The sequence below is a fragment of the Asparagus officinalis genome, chromosome 7 (genome assembly GCF_001876935.1).
Source record: "Asparagus officinalis chromosome 7, Aspof.V1, whole genome shotgun sequence".
Classification (NCBI taxonomy): Eukaryota; Viridiplantae; Streptophyta; class Magnoliopsida; order Asparagales; family Asparagaceae; genus Asparagus; species Asparagus officinalis.
Window position 1 is genome coordinate 141,609,523 of NC_033800.1, and position 17,078 is coordinate 141,626,600.

At 38.4% G+C, this 17,078-nt stretch overlaps 1 pseudogene; it reads left to right on the forward strand.

Annotated features, from left to right (window-relative positions):
- Nucleotides 2,565-15,987, forward strand: LOC109848185 (annotated as a pseudogene).

Sequence of the window (17,078 nt, forward strand, 5' to 3'; positions counted from 1 at the left end):
TGGGAGAGGGGGGGGGGGTATTATGGTCTTCACATATTTTAAACTCTTGGGTTTTGTACTTTTGGGACTTACGCCTCGTTTGGTATGCGAGAATGGTGTCAAGTGAGAATGGAAAGAATGTAGGAATGAAATGTAATAGATGTGGGAACTGAATGCACATTCTCATTCTAATGTTTGGACGCGTTTAGATAATAAAACGGGAATGACAATCTTATTCTTATTCTCACGTTTGGTATCATTTGTTCACAAGTGAGAATAAAATTTAGTTTTCTAATAATGCCCTTAACAAAACACAAAATTTTTTAAAAAATAAAAATATTTTTAAATGACTAAATAATTTATTTTTTTAGAAAAATAAGTTTTATAGAAATGATATTTTTTCCATAGAGAAATAAATTTTCATGTAATAGTTATATTTTGCCACACCGTTTTGACAACAATTTCGGACTTTTGGCTTGCAAATTGAAAAATAATTTTTATAGAAATTATTTTTAATTATAATTTTACTTTTCTAACTTCTAGTGCTACATGTCTATTATTTGTATGAGCAGCTAATGTTACTGACTTCATTGTGCGTTAGTGAAGAGAAGAATGGCTTATAAGAGATATTACATATAATTGGGCACTCTTCACAACATCTTCTGATAAAAGAGATTTTGAGATTTCATGTTCAGGGGGAAAAATAAAGGGGAAAAAGTGTAATTTATCATCCATATGTCAAAATTAATATAAACAATAGTATCTATAGTTTAAAATTTTATATGCATAAACTATCACATTCAACAAATTATTAGAAATATCTAAATTCTAATCAAAATATCCATAAAATAGTACGAGCAAAATAATTGGACAACCATCAAAGTATCAAAATTATCCATAAAATAGTACGAGCAAAATAATTGGACAACCATCAAAGTATCAAAATATTAAGTTTTGAAATTGCAAAATGATAAAGTACGAGCAAAATAATTGGACAACCATCAAAGTATCAAAATATTAAGTTTTGAAATTGCAAAATGATAAAGTAGTTTGTCACTCCAAAGTATATCTAGTTTATTAATAGATATTGGAACTAAGGCAAGATCCGCGTTAATATACTTCTTAGGAACGAATGAACGATATCAGAGATTTATTAAAAAATAATATCACAATATATTGGAACTATGGCAAGGTCAGTGATATAAATTTACTTAGGAACGAAGTTTGTATATTGGAACTTGGGCAAGTTATATTCATGCTTATATTTATTTATATATTTGTACTAGTAGCTTAAGATAAGTTATTTTTTTATAAAAATAATTTTCATATGAGAATTTATATCTATTTGTATCTTTTAAGGAGGGTATAATTGGAATTTATTTGATTATTTTTATTCCCACTCAAATGAGAATATCAATTCCTTGTTAAATGATTGGGAATTACAATTCCCACATAAAATGGGAATTGATAAGAAGTGGAAATTTCAATTCTAACATCTAAAAATACATCGTGTTTGGTACGCGTGAAAAAAAAGTTGGAATTGCATTCCATTCTCACTCATTCTCGCGTACCAAACGAGCCCTTAGAGAATTATGGCTTTGCTTTTGGGGGTTTTGGAAGTGTTGAAAAAGTCTTAGGGGTAGGCGGAATACTTGTAACAAAGTTGGGGGTTCCCTAAGTAGAACTACATGGATCATATTCCCAACAAAATATAATTATAGAGAATTTCTTTGAAATTGAGGGGCTGTTTGGTTGTTGTTGGTAAAGTTGTGTATTTATGACACAACTTGGAAAGTTGTTGTCCACCTTATCAATTTTACTTTTATACTTTTCTTTGTTTGTTTTTGATTCCATTGGAATCATAAATTGTTTGGTTGGTTTACAAATATAACTTTAATTGTTTGTTTGGAAAGTGTAAAAAGTGGTCCCTACTCAAATGATCATATTGGTTGGAATTATTTTTTATTATTTTTTTCCGACTTCAATGTCAGCTTTCTCCTAAAATCATGTTTTTTTTTATGAAATCACTTTACAAGCCACATCAGCATATGAAATCACTTTACACTATTTTCACGACTACAAACAAACAATTGAAAGTGATGAAAGCTGACATTGGGGCCCACTTTTTTACACTTCCCATCCTTTTACATGGTAAAAACATACAACCAAACAGCCCCTCAGAGTGATACCGAAGAGGATCTCTTCTAAATTAACCCAAGAAGATAATTATGGCAAAAAAATAAATTGCACACAAGGCACGTGCAAATGTGCAATTATAATGCACGTCACATCTCGGAAACAACAAACCAGCCACTTCCAAGTCGGAAATTAGTGAGACATTTACCCCCAAAAAAAAAAAGAAACCCCTTTTGTTTTCTTGTATCATCACAGTAACAATAACTAACTACCTTATCCAAAATAATAAACCAATAATTAACCAGAATCGACTCTTTTTGTAATAAAAGAAACCCTTCCCTAAATTTCCAAGTTAACCCATGTTACTTTTTAGTTTCTTAACTGCTCAGTCGAAACTTTCCATATTCCCCCAAATTCATGAAGTAAAAAAAAAAACCCTATTTTTATCCCTCTCTCTCTCTCTCTCTCTCTCTCTCTAGAACAGTGAGATCTTTGGTCTTCTCTTTTCCTTTTAGGTTCTCTCTCTAGCTTTTTCACGAGCAGTGGCTGAATAAAGCTTAGGGTTCCTCAGATTCTCGTGGAATTATAAAGGTCTTTGTTTTGTCTAGGGTTTCGTGAGAGCATCGAATTTATCTTGTCGGCATCCAATCCGAGCTAGGGTTTGGATTAAGTTCTGGCTTCTACTTGAAGCTTTTGATTTGGTAACCGTCTTTTCTAGCGAAAATTTTTAGTGGGTAGTTTCAGATTTTGCTGTCAAGTGATTATTTGATGCGTGGGCAGTGGAAAATGCAGCAATTTTGATTGCAGAAGAAGTGCGTAGTTAGAAGTCAATACGATCTTGGATTTTTTGGCAGCAATTGTAGTTGTAGAAGAACTGGGTTGTTATAAATCAGTATGATTCATTGAGGTGATCAAATTTGATGGGGGATTTTGGGTTGCTGAAGCAAGGATGGAAGTGGGTTCAGTGTCAAGAGCAAGCTTTTGTGAGCACTCTAGTTGCGGTGAGCTGCACGAGGGAGAAGCTTGGGTTTCTTGTCGAAAGACATTGGCCGATGGTGAGCGGTTGGTGTGTGAGCTTGGGGAGGTTTATTGTGATGCTAGTGTTGTATTGCAGAGATTGTGCTGTCAAGGGTTTTTGGTCCTTGATCAATTTGGGTACTATGACCCTGTTTGTTATTATGTGGAGCTGCTTTCTTAGCTTCACGTCGGCAGGTCGCCTTTTGTATGCAGTTCTTGGTCTGGTAAGCTTCTACTCACATTTTCAGTAACTTTATTTTAGTGACCATATAACTTGATCTTGTGGAATTTCCTATTGATAACTATACTTTTTATCTGTTTTTGGGAACAATTAGAGTTTGAGTCACTTAAGGATGGTTACCACTTTGATACTAAAATATCCTCTTTAACAGTCACTAAGAATCTAATGTTGGACACGCATGCTGGATCTAGTCCTAGCAAATGGATTATTAGTTGTTTGATGGTCTTATATAGCTTAACTTCACTGTGGCTTACCATGGACATATGATGCTTAAGTTGTGCAAACAACACTGATAACTTTAGGATAGCTCTAATCTGGCAAAAGGCTTGATAAATAAGTTGAAAACGAATGCACACAATAACACAGAATATCTACTTGATGGAAGGAATAAGGGTTTTGTCAGATAATTTAAATTCAGAATACTCAGAGCAAACATTAGGGAGGCAGGGAGCTATATAGTATATAAACGATGATCAGATTTAGACACCTGGAGCTGATCACATGGCTATTTTGGTGCAAGTTGCCGAGATTTAATGGGTGCACCAAGGGTGCAGATGTTTTTACAGTTATATAACATTCTCTCCAAACTACTGAGTAGGTAATAACCACTGTTACTTGCCGTGTTACAAGATATATATCGATTATCATCTGTGCTAGACTTAGAGTTGATAGATTTAGTCAAATTCAAAAGTTCAGCATCTTCACAGAAATTAGTGAATTAGGCAAGGTTCTTTTGTGCAGAATAAGAAAGAGCGGGTCAATCTTTCAAAATTTCACTGGAAACAGAGAATACTCATATAAATAAAAATGTGGGAGAAATCAGGAAGATGCAGATTCGTTTATCTGATTGGCTAGTCAAGCATGAACTGATTGTCATTTTCTAGATAGATGACTCCACATGCTGATTTGTGATGTAAATGGTCTTCTATGTGATGGAGATTGATGAAGATATGTTGGAATGTTTAACTCTTTTCACTGTTAGTCATCTAAATCACCATGTATTAGAAGGCAAATGGTTTCTAATTTAAAGATGGGTAATAGCTCCAGAATTACAATAACATCTCAAGTCCTTCAAGTTTGTTCAATAGGTCCCGTAAATGGCATGTTAGGCTTCTTGTTTGGAATTATTTGACATTTTATATTTCAGAATCACTAGAGGTATTCATAGTGGTGGTTAGTGGAAAGGAACAAAGAATTCGCTTTTTTGATTGCAATATTAACTGAACATGCGTCAACTGTATCTTCCCACAAGTTAGCATTGCAAATGGTCGTATATATAATATCTACAGTGTGGGGGACACACCTACCCTGCTTTCCAGAATGTCTCTAATTACACAGTTATTGATACATGCTGATAGTTGATGTGGTGGATTGATAAATCTAAAAAGGGATTTAATTTTTTTGTAGAGAAAGAATAGGGTCAAAAACTCGAAAACCGCAACAAACTAACATATATGAATTAGGCAATGCGCAACTTCCTACATCATCCAAGTAATACAATTGAAAAAAATTAAACCAGGGTAGCCTTCAACAACGAAAAGGATAGTTCTTAAAAGTTACTATAACAAACACAAGGAACAAGACCCACAAGCTGATCAATAGTAATAATTTTAGATCAATCCTCATCCCCAGAAATAGGAAACAAACTTTCCGCCTGGACTGGATGAAATAGCAGTATTGCCACCGCTTGCATCAGAGTAGTGTCTCCAACAGAAACCAGTTAGCCCTCAACTGCTTGCTATCCCTAACAGTGGTACCTTCCAGGCTCACCTTCCTTCTTATTGGGGTTAGCAACAGCGGATTTGTTATCATTGCCTAGTTGTTTCAGCACCAGCTTTGTATCCTGCGACTCGCCTAAAGCCCTGACATGACATGATTTTCTCTTAGAATACAAATTTCAGAATAATCAAAAAAAAAAAAAAAAAAATAGAGTCCAATAAGATCCTTTGGCTATGGTCTTCTATAAGAGCAGGTCCAGCAACCTCCGATCCAAGCTCTGAAGGCTGACGTGGCGATGGTCGGAGACAATCCCCCCTCCAGCAAGCTCTGAAGCCGCTCCCAAGCATACCCTCCGTTCCTACGTGGCCATGGCTGTCTTCAGAGCTCCCAAGCGCTCCACAAATTTGTGGAGCGCTTGGGAGCTCTGAAGACAGCCATGGCCACGTAGGAACGGAGGGTATGCTTGGGAGCGGCTTCAGAGCTTGCTGGAGGGGGGATTGGCAACAACCATCGCCACGTCAGCCTTCAGAGCCGAGTTCGGAGCTTGCTGGACCTGCTCTAATAACAAAATAACCCATTACCGCCGAAGAGGAGATGGTCGTCGTGACCTGTGGCCGAAGAGGAGATGGTCGTCGTGACCTGTGGCCGAAGAGGAGATGGTCGTCGTGACCTGTGGTCGTCGTCGCCGAAGAGGACCGCGACATTAAGAGGAGGAGGTGGTCGTCGTGGCCGAAGGGATTGGGGATTTTGGGATTTTGGGTTGAAGGAGACGGAGAGGAAGACGATGGATTGGGGATTTAATTGGGTTCGGCTGGTTATTTGAGTGAAAAGAAATAATGTAATAAAGATAAGATGAAAAAGATAATGGATGAGATGGTATTGAGAGCCGTTGTTGAATTGAACGGTAAAAAAAATGAACGTTGAGTGAAAAATATTGCCGTTGAGATGAAAAAACTGGCATGAACAGTAAAAAATTCCTCTATAAATTCTCAATTCACTCCACAAAGATTTCCACACAACTCTCAATTCTCAATTCTCAATTCTCTCATAAAAAACTCTATAGTTTCTTATCAAATTACAAATCTCATGGATCCCTCCCAAAACTTTTATTCAGAACTCCTTACCGGTGAAGGATCGACCTTATACCCGTCGTTCTATACAGAAGGCGTAGAAGAAGGTCACCCTATTGAGTTCTCGCAATCGGCAACACAACAAGTGTCATCCCAAGAAACACCGACCACAAAGAAGAAGAAGGCTTACACGCGGTCCGAAAATTGGACTGTCCACGAGGATAAGCTTCTTGTGTCTGCTTGGCTGAACACGAGCCAAGACGCCATCCAAGGTACGGGGCAACACAAAGATAAGTTTTGGCACCGAGCTAACGACTATTTTATCCTATACTCCACCGATCCAACGAGCCGCACGCCAAACCAAATGATGCATCGTTGGTCAACGATTCAACTGTCCGTCAACAAGTTCTGCGGGTGCGTTGCTCAGATTGAAGGAAGACAAAGATCTGGTACGGGAATTATTGACCAGGTAAATATTTAATTATGTTTGATTATTTTTGCTCAGATTCAATATGTTTAATTATGTTTGATTATTCTAAAATTAACTCTTGTGTAGACTGCAGAAGTAAAAGAATTATACCAATCTCTTTATGGTAAACCATTCGTGTTTGACCATTGCTGGGTTGAGTTGCGTAACGACAATACTTTGAAATGCGTCAGGCAGAGATATTGGAGAGGTGGATGTCCAAGGATTCTTCCTAATTATCATATATTATCTTGTATTAGATTTATGATTGTACTCGCATCGCATCCTAATTAGTTCTTCCTAATTATCTTGTATTAGATTTATGATTCTACTTGAAGTTGAAAATTTTGGCATTTAATGAAAACAACTACTTCATTGAAAAGAAAATTGGCGTAGTACAACAACTCGAACTTCTTTGCTGAAATTACATTAGACATAAAGAAACTTAATCCTCGTCGATGGATCCCTTGAGCTGCCACAGATGCTCGATCAAATCATTCTTTAGTGATTTGTGTGTTTGCGTGTTCCTGATCCGATGATGATTTTGGATGAACTCAGTTAGAGGCACCGTCTGCACATGAGAAGGTTCAACGACTGGTATCGAATCATTAAAGTCGAAGTTGTTGTCCAATTGACAATCTCGTTCATCTTCAACGATCATGTTATGCATTATGATGCAAGCTGTCATGATGTCTTTCAGCACACTAGGTTGCTAGAAACGTCCTGGTCCACGAACAATCGCAAATCGAGCTTGCAACACGCCAAAAGCTCGCTCAACATCTTTTCTTGCGCTCTCTTGTTGTTGAGCAAAGTATTTATGCTTGTTTCCTCGCGGTGCTGGAATAGTCTTCACTAATGTGGACCACTCTGGGTAAATCCCGTCGGCGAGATAGTATCCCATATTGTACTCGTGGCCATTAACAGTATAGTTGCACGGTGAAGCTCTTCCCTCCGCAAGTTGTGCGAAAACCGGTGAACGATGTAGCACATTGAGGTCATTGTGAGACCCCGACAGTCCAAAGAAGGCATGCCATATCCAAAGATCTTTGCTAGCTACGGCCTCCAAAATAATTGTAGGTTCATGAAAATGCCCAGTATACATACCTTGCCAGGCGGTTGGACAGTTCTTCCATACCCAGTGCATGCAGTCGATGCTCCCAAGCATACCAGGAAAACCTCGTTGTGAACCTTCCTCGAGCAGGCGTGCAATGTCTTCATTAGTCGGTGAACGAAGGTATTCCTCCCCAAAGATGTTGATAATCGATCGCACGAACCTCTTCACGCTCTTAAGCGACGTACTTTTACCGATCCGAACGTAGTCGTCAACGGCGTCAGCGGATGCTCCATATGCGAGCATCCGCATAGCTGCAGTAATCTTTTGAAGGCTAGATAGTCCTAACTGTCCAGCACCATTTCTCTTTTGGACGAAGTACTTGTCATGTTCGACGACAGCGTCGTGGATTCGAATGAATAACGAACGCGACATTCTGAATCTTCGACGAAAATAATGATGAGGATATGTTGGTGTGTCAGCAAAATAATCTTGGAACAATCAATTGTGGCCTTCCAGTCGGTATCGATGGAGCACGGTACGTCTTTTGTGTTGAACTGAAGTTGAACCTTTCCCTTGTTCTTCTTCCTCGACGGCAGCAGCTCCCATAAGAAAGAACCTCTTCATCATTTCATCATCGCTAGAGCTAGATGAGCTAGACATTTTGTTTTGGGAGACGATGGGTTGAGGTGAGAAGGCATCGAATTTTATAGGAATCAGTCGGTTGACGGTCAAAGTTTGCGATACCTCGAAGTTCGTGCCCAACCTCGAAGACCGCGAGCTACCTCGAAGACCGTGTGCGTTACCTCGAAGACCGTGATTTAACTCGAAGACCGTGTGCGTTCTCTCGAAGACCGCGAGTTCCCTTGAAGACCGTGTGCGTTCCCTCGAAGACCGTGGGTTACCTCGAAGACCGTGTGCGTTCCCTCGAAGACCGCGAGTTACCTCGAAGACCGTGTGCGCTCCCTCGAAGACCGTATCCAACGGTTAGAAATAAAATACAAGAGGTTTAAATATAATTAAAAGTAATGGGTAAAATATTAAAATAGAAGAGGGGTTTTTTTGATATTGTTGGAGCTCCTAACTAGGAGCTTGTTGGAGCTCCATAAAATAAGGAGATGCTCCCAAGGAGGATTTTTATAATTTTTTATACCAAAATGCTTGAGAGCTCTTGAGAGCTTGATGACTAGGACTCCCAACTGGGAGCTTGCTGGACTTGCTCTAACAAGCCACAGCAATGACATGCGGCTTGTCTGATATAGGAGCTCTGTAATTTGCTCCCTAACACGCTAAGATCCTGACATTGCTTCATGGATTCCTAGTTTGCTCTTACATAGCTGAGAAGGGGCAAAATCTTTGTTTGTCTTTTGAAATGCAAGAAACAATGATAAATATTCGTTTATCTTTTGGTTGCAGACTACTGAACCTAATAAAACATATATTGCTATGGATTGTTGGCTTGGATATATTTGCTAAAATTTGCTATCATTTGAGTAAAATATCAGGACGAAAGATGTATGCTACTCCATTGGCTTCTGCAAGCTGGTATATAGTAAAAGTATTAGAATGATATGCCTCTTGTATATATTTGCTTTCCTAAAACTCGTAACATTAATATGGCACAATCCAGGAGCTACTACCATTAATTTGAGAGTAGTAACATGTACGTACATGGCACATGCATACATACACACAATAGTATTCTTACATCTAAATTTATTTGATGTCTTAGCTTTTGACTCCAATGGAAACCTTTGTAAGTGATTTCCAACTCATAGAAGCTCTGACTCCAAGGAAAGCTTTGTAAACGACATCAGACTCATAGATTAAACTTATCTTTAGTTAACACCCAAATTAATAAGAAGTGGTGTTTATCATGGATAGGGAGAATATACAGACTCTGATGTTACTCTTTAGTTACCTCATAATGTTGAAAAGAGAATGTGCAGATTGCATGTGCACACATCATAAAACAGGTTCTGACCATGATTGCATTTGCATACTGGGAATAAGGAAAATAGATAGCATATCATCGGCTTTACCTCATATTGGTATATCTGACATATAAACTTGTTTCAGGGGGCTGCTGGAGCTGCTATTCGCTTTTTGGGTCCGACTCCTGGACTTTTTATTGCAGGGTCATTTGGAATTTTGATTATGTGGATATAAAGTTACTTGTTACCTTTACCAGATTTATATAATTCATGTCCTTTTTGAATCAGTGAATACTAAACCTTACTAAATGCAGGTTATGTAGTTTCCTTGAATCATGCTCGGCCGGTCATACTCATCTCAACCATATATGCTTTGTACTTTGTTAATGTCCGTGCTGGCTTGCTTGGGGTTTTTCTTTCATTAAATTTCTCTTTCATTTCAAATGACCTTCTAAGTAAGTTGCTGCAAGGATGTGATGGTGCCAGTGAAGACATACCTTTCAAAGAAGAGGAAGAATCAGAACCATTTGTAGAAGACTTTCCTGGAAATTGTGAATACTCTCCCCCAACAAGTGAAGCCGAAAATGTTACCCCAAGCAAATCATCTTGTAAAACATCACCAACACCAAATGTTCTGAATATCCAGAAGGATGCTACTTCTAGTAAGGTCGTGAAAGCTGAAGCTTCAACTTCCATGGATGAGATGAAAAGGATAATGAATAGCTCAAATCATTATGAAGCTTTGGGTCTTCCTCGTCGCAAAAACATTGATCATCTGGTCTTGAAAAAGGAATACCGCAGAATGGTCTGCTTCTTTTTTGCTGCTCTTGTTTACTGCTATTTTCTGATAAGATCTTTATTTATTGTCTGCATATTTTGTATTCAGGCTGTGCTAGTGCATCCTGATAAAAATATGGGAAACCCACTAGCAAGTGAATCATTTAAAAAGCTTCAGTGTGCATATGAGGTAATTTTCTGCTTCATGTGTTTTATGAGCAAACAATTGCATAAGGTTCAGCATGTGCTGATAAATGCTGTTATTCAAATGTTTAGGTCCTTTCAGATTTGACAAAGAAGTTGAATTATGATGAACAACTGAGGAAGGAAGAATCTAAAAGAATATTCCAAAATTCCAGTGGTACCTCTCGACAGGTATAACTGCATACTTTGTCTCCAGACTTTTTTCAGCTTAAAATGATTCGACTATTTTATGCTTTATTGTGGTTACACTTTAGTGCATAGCTGAGTTTCAAGCGGAGTATGCTAACCATGGAGTCTAGAGTTTCTTATGTTAACAAATTTAGATAAGTTGTTGTTTCGGTGATATCTTACTTTTGGGCCAAGACAATGATTTTATATATTGCCAACTTTTGATGTTTTCCCTTCAAGAACTTCCCTCATGTGAAAGATAATCTTGTAAAAACTTATGCCCATTCTGATGAGGAAATGAATTTCACAGCAAGATCAAACGCAGTATGGGCCAGCTACTTGATACCATAATCAGTAAACAAAATTAGTAAACAAACTTTAATATACCTATATGTTGCAGTTCTAAGCACTGTTCTCTCATAAGTGTTTCACATTGCATCTGAAGACAGAGTTAATTTGTGGGACTTGTTCAAATGGGATGGGATATTTCCTTTTACTGCCTATAGGAAGTATCTGCAATGGAGTTGCACAGAGGGACTGCTATTCTTGTCAATATTAGCAACCAGAACTCATGGAGCTCTGATTTCATGACCCTGGAATAAGTTAATTTACTCATTTACTTTGTTGATTGCTTTACCTTTTAGTCCCCATGAATAGTCACTAACAGCCATTTCTCAGAAATTATATTATGAGATGAGACGACCTTGATGGAAGAAAGGATTCAGAGACAATTTGGAAAGTTCTCTTTTGTTGACACCATATACTGTTCGAAATTCCTTTTCTTTTCTTCACTAATTGTATGTGTTAATAGACCCATCAGATATTTTTAATTCCATTGTTTACATACTTGTTGGATCAGTAAATTAACACTGAAATGCTGATGTTTGTAAAATTTCAAAACTTTAAGTTGTTTTTATGCCTGTTCTGTTGTGATTTTTCTCTGTTGAGAAAGCAACCATGAAACTGCTATGCCCTTTATTGGTACCAATGGGATAGTATTTTAAGTTCCCATTATAATTATGCAATATATTTTAAATCCCTGTACATTTATGTTTAAGATAGTGCTCCAAATTTTATAATCAATTGTTGTGCGATCTTAAATTGACTTGTTTCTATCATACTCTTTTGTACATCCTTTTACTATTTGAAAAGGATGGATTAGATTTTCACTCTGAGGAATCGAGGCGTATAGAGTGCACAAAATGTGGCAACTCACACATTTGGATATGTACAACTAAAATCAAATCCAGTGCAAGATGGTGTCAGGTCTGACTCCTCTGGACTTGTTTGTCGAAAAAAGAATCTTCTTTACCTCGTATCTGGAATGCCAACCCTTATCATATGATATTTAATCTCAGGATTGCTCTCAGTATCATCCAGTTAAAGATGGAGAGGGATGGGTAGAGTATAGGTGCTTAAACATTTTGTCATCACCTCGGAAGGTAATGTAAAGTTGAAGCATAATTTAACTTTTATTGCCTTGTTTTAATTTATGTTAATATTTTTCAGCTGCTATAAGTTTTAGATTTTTTATTGGAATTATGGATTGAACACGCTGCTCGGCCTTTGTTCAAAAACAAAAAAAAATGCTAATTATATGTATATTTATACACATGCACGCGTGCGCAATGTATCTGATTAGATGTCATCCAAAAGCGAATGTTATTCATAATTATAGATACCATGGAACGTAAACTTAGTTAACTACTGACATCATGGTAGTGTCTCATTGACAGTACATCATCATAAATTGATAATTCAATAGTATAATTAGACGTATAATGTTGGGCGGTAGCTGACATTTATTAATTATTATCACTTCTTCCATACGCGCCTGCGGAAAAGCTAGAAACTACTCAATTTGTTGTAGTCTATACAGTGTAACTAGTTTTAATGCGGGCATAAGTTTATTGTAGTATATACAGTGTCCGTTATAACATTTGAAGCCCCTGTTCTGCAGGCTACAGATAGAAGTAGCTTGGTTTAATGTGGAACTGGTGAATGATTCAAAGTGGGGAGCAGGGGTTCATAGGGTCAGGGTGTATCAGATTGAAGGCCAACCTAAAGCCAGATCCAATGTGCAGACATGTCGCGTTGACATGGTGTAAATTGATTTTATCCTGACTAGCCAACCAACACTCCGATGGGGTCTAACAGTAGCTTGGCCAGTTCCATCTTCAGTTGGGGAAAAACCACAGAAACACAAAAAAATGAATAAACAAAATAAAAAATGAGAGGGGGCTAAATTGTCTTCAGACACTGAGAGCTTGTTTGGATTGGGGGTAATGAGGGGTAGGGGAAGTATGAGACTCATTATCCTTGTCTGGGAAGTTACTTGTAATAGGTAACGGGGGAGAAGGTAATGTAAAGGAGGTGAACCCCAAAACCCCCCCAATTTGGGGTGTAACTAGGGCAAAGGGAACTGCTCAAAAAAGACAATTGCGGAGAGACAATTTTACCCTCTGTTTAATTTCTAATAATAAAATGATTTAATAACATGTAAGGTTATTTATGTAATTTTACATATATTCACTTTCCTTCTCTTCACTTTACTAAACTTCCCAAACGGGGTAAAATAAGTTCCCCTTGGTTCTGCTTACTATATTCCCAAACAAGTTTTATATCTCCTCTTAACTTATCCTATGTTCACTTAACTTCCCTTCACTAGGTGCAAATCCGTTTGGGTGGGGTGGCGTGTTTTTTTTTTTTTTTTTTTTCGGGTGGGGGTTTGGGTTTTGGGGTGGGGTAAATTGTCTTATGACCTAACTTAAATGATGGCTTGGTTTCTGTACTATTTCGGGCATTTCCACCTGGAAATACTGAGTGTAGATGCTATAAATTGTCTCAGACATAAGCTTGGATTCTCTACAATCTTGATTGTAGAGAATGCCTACAATTAGTTACATGGGTTAATACTATTGGTTCATCTCAATGGGTCCTACTATTAAAAACACTTTTTTATATAATTTAGATAAATAATATAATTCATGGGGTCCACTAAGTGTAACTATTTTATTGGTGAATGGTAGAGGTTCTCTACAACCAAGGATGTAGAGGATCTCTACCCCTCAGACACTAACTTAAAGTAGTGAGTTAAATAGAGGCTTGTTTTCTGGACTATTTTGGGCATTTCCATATGGAAATATTGAGCGCTTTTGGCTTTTCCCTCTTTTCTTTGAGGTTTTCTTCCTGGATAGGGTGAATATGTTGTATATTTTTGCACTTCATCTTTAATATGCGAGGGAAAAGCCCTAGCTTATACTCATCTTTATTATGCAACAGGGGATGGAAATATCTTTTGTCCATTTAATTTTTGTATTTAACATTTGATTCTACGCGGTGAGAACGAGTAATCCTTTCAGTGTTTAAATTTTATGTTTTTCCTTTTCAGGTTGAAATTCCACGAGCATTTGTTTGTGCAGAAAGTAAAATATTTGATGTTTCTGAGTGGGCTATTTGTCAGGTCAGCGCCTTTCTGTCCTTGCATATATCAGCAATATACTCTGTTTTATTTTACGTTTTACCTTTTCTTTTTGGGTGAGGAAAGTGGGCAACTCAAATTAACCAAGCCAAAGTTCATGTCATGAATATTTAAGAATATGAAAATCATTACAAATAATATGGACTATGAGACATTGCCAAAAGCACCATAAAAAAACCATTTTGTTTTGATCATATTATATTAATGGATTAATGATAAGTGGTAGCTATTGTACTACGTAACTATGTTCTAAATTATTCAAGTTGCAGTATGAGTTCTCTGGAAGATTTTGTGGAGAATGAACCTGGTCGATGCACTTTATATACGAATCTGATCATAAACCTGATATTTATCTAAGAAAGACCTCCCCTTCTTAAACTATTATAAATTTGCATTTACAACCTTTTTCAACGGCACTGTTTTAAAAAACCTCCGCCTAGTCCGCTTAGGCGTACGCATAGGCCTAGACGGTACCTAGGCCGCCTAACTAGCGCCTAGTGCCTAGGTGGTATTTAGGCTGCCCACCTAGATTTTACGAGAGTTTAGGGGAGCATTGTCTGCTTACGTGGATTGCACCCTGTAGGCCTTGATTGTGATTTTATGTGTCGTAGCTTACACGTCCTCCAAACTCCATTAACCTCCAAATATGAACACCTCCACTACCTCCTTCGACCTTCAGCAAAACCCTATCGACCACCACTTAAATGAAGAAAGAAAAAAAACGCCCAGAAACCGCTTAGGCACCCGCCTAGGGGACTAAGCGCTGGGCGCCAAGTTCGACGCCTAGAAGCGCCCAGCGTTTAATGTAACATTGTTCAACGGATATATTATATACATCTATGACGGAAGATGTTTATGTAAATTATGTGTGTATGAATCATGCATATTTTTTCACATTTTTTTTCCAATTAATTTCTTTTGTGTGGTCTGCTTCTTATTTCCAATGTGACTTTGAAATAGGGAATGACATGCAAGCCTAATACTCATAAGCCAAGCTTCCATGTAAACATGAAGACGGTGCAAAGGTCCAATCCCACTCGATACCCTTGGAGCTTGAATGCAGAGATGAATCCTGAAGATGATGAGTTTGAGCTGTGGTTTCAGCAGGCATTGGCGTCTGGGCTGTTCTCTGATAGCCCAAAACGCCGAAAAAGCTGGAGCCCTTTTAAGATGAGCCCAAAAGGCATAAGGTCATGGCGAAGATCTCCATAAAGAAAACTACAGTGGTACAGGACTGATGATAACTTTAAGGGATGCTGTGGCGAAAGAAAAGTTATTATTGGGCTGCAATTGTTCAAAATGTTAGGAACAGAGTTTCTCAGATGAGGGACACAAAAGATCAAGATTTTTGCAAGAGTTCTTGGCCGTTTGCCTGTTCTTGAAGACCTTCACAATGTGCAAAACCCTGCACTCTGATATGTGATTCTCAGGACAATCAATTGGGTGATAGTAATGAGGTGGGCATGTGTTTTCTCAACTCTCCTGAGAAAATAAAATGGCGGGAAAAAAATTTGAAAAGACGCTGATGCTGAGAGGATCGAGTCTGTAAATAGATGAAGGCATGCATCGTGCCTTTTTAATTGGGGTAATTTCTTATAACGTTGTACACTTGATAACTCATGAAGTGTAAGAAAAGGTCTGATAATGATCCATCAAGCTCAAACCATGCGTAAACTTGTAAAGAGGCGCTATCTACAGATATCATCTTTACTATTCAGAATCAGATCCATCTCTTTCTCTTTAACTGTAGAAATTCTTATTACATTTAGCATACGGGAAGAACATCCGTTCTTTTGTGCATTGTAAATGCTGAATACTTGATGAAGGGGAATTCTTACAGGAAAAGGAAAACTATAGCATCAAAATTTGCTACGCCATTCACGCTGCTCCGATCCGGACCCCCCGCCTGGGCTTCCGAAGATGGGCTGTTAAAAACGAGGAAGCGACTCCCTGCTACCCCGCAGACACACTCACCCCCAGCATCGTCGGTCTCCACCACCCGTCAACTTTTCCCCGGTGGAGTGCCGGGACGGTAGGGCCCACTTTGGCACAGCCGAGCTCTCGGCCTCCGAGGCCCTGCCGCCACCGAAGAAGAACGCCGCCATTGCTGGGGGACCGCCCGGCTTCGTGCCGTCACGAGCCAGACGCGCTCTGGCGGTTCGGCGGCTATGGACTTCAGGCGCTGCGGGGAGAGAACCGAGAGGATGAAGACCAACGCCAAGGGCATTGTGTGTTTATTAGAGAGGGAAGTTTGATCTGAGAAAACTGAAGCCAGCAGCAGCCCACGGTACTTTTTGGCGTTTTTTTTCCCCTCCCTCGTGCTCTGGCGCTGACCAAGACGTCTGACCTACGAACTTATTGCGGATGCTGGAGGTTTGTTGTTCCCATAATTGATATCAGCAGGACTAAAAGTGCAATTGCCTTTTGTTTTGCTTTTTGGGTCCCCAGAGTTCAGAAATCCATTGGCTGGAGTCGTAGCTGATGCAATTCCTCTCCCATTAATAAATGTTGTGATCTAAATTTAACTCCCTGGTGACTGGAAAAAAAAAAAAAACTCCAAATGCAGAATTCAGAACCTAAACCTTTCAAGTTTCAACAAACTAGCTGGGACACACGGTCAAATACCACGGGGTCTTAGTTTTTTATAGGCATTCTCTAAGGTTAAAGTTACACATAACTTACCGATAGTAACATAATTACCAATAGTTTCATAGATAAAAATTATTATTTCTTGCTTCGTTGACCACACGAACAATGCTTGTGCCTCGTCAGATGCGATGATCTAGCTTCATAAGTTTGTATTATTTAAACGGGTTACTTGCACAGAGGGCCATG